We start from the raw sequence: 5497 nt of genomic DNA on the forward strand, positions 1-5497 counted from the left end.
TTTCAAAGACATTTCTAACCCCAACTAGAGCATTTGCTTTCCCCTTTCATTTCTCTTTTGTCCCACAGACAACACCCACACTATATCATGCACACAAGCTCTCATACCACCCTTCCTGCATTTATAGTAGGCAATGCTAGAGCAGATGCCTCAGCAATGCTTCTCCAAAGCTCCCTACGGAATGTTTCTGACCAGGCTAGGATCCGCCACCACTTCTACCATCAAAACATTCCTGCACCGCTCAGCATCTTTAAAATTACCCAAGATCAGGCAAGATCCATGGCAAACACCTGCCCAAATTGTCAGCAACATGCCTTTGCTTCTGTCAGAGCTGCACTCAATCCAAGAGGACTAAAGACTCTCCAGATCGGGCAATCACACATCACACACCAAGCCCCTTTTGGGAGACTAAAATACATCCCCGTCTCAATCCACACCGACAACGCTGCGGTTTCTGCCCCTGCCCATGCTGGTGAAAAATCAAAAGATGCTATAAAACGTTACTTTTTAGCCTTTTCCACCTTCCCTGTTCCACAGGAAATTAAAACTGATCATGGTCCTGCTTATACCTCCCACTGATTCCAACCATTTTCTGACCAGTAGGCTACAAAACATGTCACAGCCATACCACACTCTGCCACAGGACAGTCCATAGTCCAGAGGGCCCACTCTTCCATCCAAAGGATCCTTGATCAACAGAGACAGGGAGTCCACATATTATCTCCCATTGGAGGCCAAGGCCCTTGATGTGCTCAACTTTTTCAACAACTCCCCCAGTCATCAGGCATTTTATATTTAATTGGCAGCCCAATAAAAAGAAAAGCCACCTGTGTTGATCAAAGACCCTGAATCCAAACAAATTATGGGCCCTTTCCCATTCATTACTTGGGAGGGAGGATATGCTTGTGTCTCTACAGCAGCAGGCCCAAGACGGATCCCAGCAAAAAACATAAAACTCTTCTGCCAATGGCCAGGCAAACACCAGAGCCACCATCAGAAAAACAGAACAAAAGCCTAAGAGAGACAGCAGCAACCTGGAAAAGAAGAAGAAGGACAGAAGAAGATCTCTTAAGCAGTGTGGACCACACAGACCAACTCCAAGAGAGCTCAGACACCACTAACTGCGATATACCGCTTAACAATTGGAAAAACTGTATTCTAGCCTTGATATTTGATTCTTCTAATAAGCTGAGTTCAAACCCTTGCCTAACAGAAGAGAAAGTTTAGTGGGACCAGAATTTAAGTTTCACATTGCAATCTCCCTATCTCTATACTTTCAGGCCACCCAAGCCTCCACCCACTACTAAATTAGCTAAAGTCAAAGGATGCTGTCCTTTGTTGCCACTGCAGCAGGAAGCTGGATGCTCCTAACTATGCTGCATGCCTTCGGATGGGTGGTTCCACAGCCAAGCCACAATTTCTTGCCCATGGCCACGCATGTCAACCTCTTCTCACATAGGGACTCAGTATACCAGAGCGTCCAGCTGCTCAAAGACCAAATCAACAAGATCCAGACAAAAGGCAACAACGACTGGCTCACTGGACTTTTGAAAGACTGGGGCATGAAAGGCTGGCTTTCATCTTTAGTCAAGACTGTTTTGTGGGCTTTGTTTCTTGTATTCATTGTCTTGATTATTCTATCCAGTTTTGCTCAACGCTTGCAAAAGTCCATGGCAGAAGCCTTCATTCTTGAAAACAAAAAGGGGGCAGTTGTGGAGGCCCAGGGGCCTCTCATTGCAACTGTAATACCTTAGGGCAAAGGGGACCAAGGTGAAACAGAGAAACCCCTCTGAATGCAAGGCTCTCACCCATGGCCACTTGCAGCCTCTTGCAATCCGCAGGTTTTGTTGCTATCACCCACTTCAACTGCCATTTTTTCCTTATATCTACTCTCCAGAGAATGTTCTCCTCTCTCTTGTCCCCTGCTGGTCCTGGCTTCACCCCTTCTCCCCCCCGAATGAAACCCTCAGACCCCAGCCTCATTTTCTCTCTGGCCCTGGACCCTCTTCATGGCAATGCACAGCGTTTGGAGTTCCACACAAAGACCCATCTCTGGCCTCATTCATCAGCACTTGAAGCAAGTGTGCTCCGGTCCCTGGGAGTGCAGGTCGCTCACACGGGCTCACTGTGGACACACCGCAATCACACAGTCATTGAGTGCACCAGAGAACCTGGCCTCTAATAAAAGGCATGAATGCCACAGCCCACCCAACCCAATGCCTTGCATGTCTCTACTTTTTCCTTCTTCTCTCATCTTTCATGTCACTTTCCCCATTTCCTCTCTCTGGCAGCTTGGCTTCTCTCTCTCCTGCCTGCAGCTTCAGCCACATGTGTGACACTGCAGGAACAGCCTGACCCACAAGGAAGTGGGAGAGGACTCTTTGTCAGCAACTGAAGTGACAGAACAAGGGGGAATGGGATGAAACTGCAAGAGCTGGAATCCATTCCATGATGGGAAGAAGTTCTTTCCTGTCAGGGTGCTTGTCCCTGACACAGGTACCAGCGCAGAGAGGCTGTGCATACCCCATGCCCACGAACATCCAAGGCCAGCTTGGACAGGGGCCGCAGCAACCTGCTGTGCTGGGAGGCTGCTCAGCTTGGAACCAGATGATTTTTAGGGTCCCTTCCTAGCCAAACCGTTCAAGGATTTCATCATTCCACCATGCCCACCTCCCAGTGTGGAGCGGCCCTGAAACTTCTGTGACATCACAGCTCCCACAGTGTTCCAGCTGGAACGTCCAGCACCTGGAAACGACCACAGCAGACACTCTGCCTGCTGCCAGTGCTCAGTTGGCGCTCGCTCTGCGCTCTGCCCGTCAGCACTGAGCTGCTGCTGCTGCTGCCTGGGCTTTTCCTGCTGCCTGCTCTGGAGCACCAATCCCAGCAGGATGAGCACTGCTGCGCCAGTGGAGGTACAGTGCCATTCCAGGGAGGGGGCAGCCTGCTTGAGCAGGCTGCAGCCACGTGGCAATGGATGGTGTGGGACAAGAACCCCACTGTGAGATTGTGCTGTCTCTTGCAGACTGCCAGAGACACTGTGGAGGAGATGGAAGTGGACATGGTGCTGAATGAGGAAGAAATGATGGAAGTGGACGTGGAAGAGCAGGTTGAGGACATGGAAGTAGATGTGGAGGATGACATCGAGGAGATGGAAGTGACACCAGGAGGAATTTCCCCAGGGAAAGGCTGCTCAGGCCTTGGCAGGGGCTTCCCAGGGAGCTTTGCAGTGCCCATCCCTGCAGCTGTCCCAGGAAGGCCTGCAGGTGGCACTCAGGGCTCTGGGCTGGGGACAAGCTGGGCATCGAGCACTGCTGGGACTGCATGGTCTCACAGACCTTTCCCAACCTTAATGATTCCATGAGTCTATGATTCTATGAAGGCATGATTCAGAACAGAGTTAACTCAAATCTATCATACACAAATATTACAGAGGTCAAAATTCACGTGAATGAAATTTAAGTTTATTCTTTAAGACTGAAAGAATCGTATGTCGATGTTGCATATAGGTAAAGCCCTATAAAAGAAGAGCCTTGTTACCCTTGTAAGATGATGCCTCGGATGCTACTTGGGCTAAGTACAGCTAACAGGCAGGGGTGAGGGGCTCCCAGCAGGGCAGGGAGAGCCGAGCTCAGGATCCCAGGCACCCGAGCAGAAGGGGATAGGTGTCTCCTTTATTCAGGTGGGTGTTAATAAGATCCCAGTTCAGTGACTGTTCTCACCAGCAGAGGCTCACCCCACAGCAGAGGAAGCAGCTCTGGGCTGGGCTCCTGCAGCAGCAGTGGAATTCCTTTCCCCAAGAGCAGTGGCTCCCACAGTGCTCCTCCAAAGCTAAGACAGGGCTAGGAGCTGCACCCAGCCCCTTCCCCCAGCCCAAATCCCACAGTATCTCTGGCCCTCCTCCTGCTTCCCCAGGGAAAACTCCCAAAGAAACAGAGCTCTCCCTTTGTCTGAAGCACCCAGCAATCACCTGCCATTAGCAACTCACTGGGAAGAAATTCTACAGGTGAAAAGGAAGAACAGAAAAGAAAACCCTTCCCCAAACAAGGAGATGGCCAGATGATGAAGGAGCACACACACATCCCCAGGTGGTGAGAAACCCTCCCCCTGCCTCAAAGAGGGAGAGTCTGACGGTGCAGGAGTGAAACCCACAGACATTACAACCAGCCAGGTTCCAGCTGAACTTCAAGGGCAGCCACAGCCAGCAGCAGTCGCCCCTGTAGAACCAAGGAGATCGAAGATGAAATCAGAGCACCCAAATGCTGTGGAGTCTGGCAAATCTGGGGCCATCTCAATACACCACCTTCACTGCAACGATTAATGCCCATACCAACCGAGAGACAGTGGGCTCTGCCACCAACAAGCTTAGAAATTATGAGAGTGTGATCAATGGCCCCATGCAGGCCTGATGCAGTCTCTGCTGTGGTTAAGGACCTCAGAAAGGAATTTAAAGAGGAAATGAGGGAGATGAGGCAGGAGGTAAGATAAATGCAGCACTAGCGCAAGTCACAGCCTCAAAGTCAGAGCCCAATGTCCCCCAGCTACTGTGAGAGTACATCCCACGAGCTGACCTGTGCTTCTTCCTGAGTGACCATGGTGAAGGCATGGGAACGTGGGATGGGAAACCCACTTCTGTCTTAGCAGCACAAGGAGGAAAAACTCAACTCAAGGAAGGAAACACTAATCGAGGGAGTTCCAGTAAGGTGAAGGGAGCCTCCTGCCATGACCAAGCTGCTGGGATGATCTGTCAGATCCCCTTGAAGGTACCTCTAGTATGAATGCCCAGGAAGGAAAGAATAACCACGGCTAGAGGGGCCCTGCCTCTAACCAGGGAGAGGCACGGGAAAACCAGGTCTTTTGGATGGTGTGGATCCAATGGCCTTTCCACATCTGCTGTGGAAAGGAATGTGCCCACAGCACAGCTCGTACAGCAGGATACCTAGGGACCAGATGGTGGCTGGCTGGCCATGGCAGCAGCCAAAGAGGATCCACTCCGCTGGGCTGTACTCCGGCATTCCTATGGGACACGGGCGCAGCTCATCAGGCCCATGCTGCTCCCTCCCTCCCTCCCAGCCAGCTCCCGTTGCACAACAGCCAGCCCCTGCCCTGCCAAAAAGCAACTGGGCTGCAGCTGGCTGAAGAAGGATTCTCCCTCTCTCCCTGTTCCTGCTCTACCAGCAAAGGGGGGAACCTCCGCTGCCTGGCTGGGCCCGGCTTTGGGCTCACCTGACATCCGGGTGTAGAACGTGTCCTGGAGGATCGTGCCTCACCCAAAGTCAATGAGCTTCGCCTCGCCCGTGCCCAGGTCCACGAGGACGTTCTCGGCCTTGATGTCGTGGTGCAGACGCCGCGGCTGCTGCAGGGCCGCACGGCCTCCAGCACCGGGCGGAGCAGCCCCCGTGCCACGGGCTCCGTCAGGAAGCCCCACTCCTCCAGCAAGTGCCAGAGCTCCTGACTGCGCTCCGCACGCTCCATGACCAGCGCCAAGCCGTCAGGCACC

Source organism: Passer domesticus, chromosome 20 (assembly GCF_036417665.1).
Source record: "Passer domesticus isolate bPasDom1 chromosome 20, bPasDom1.hap1, whole genome shotgun sequence".
Taxonomy (NCBI): Eukaryota; Metazoa; Chordata; class Aves; order Passeriformes; family Passeridae; genus Passer; species Passer domesticus.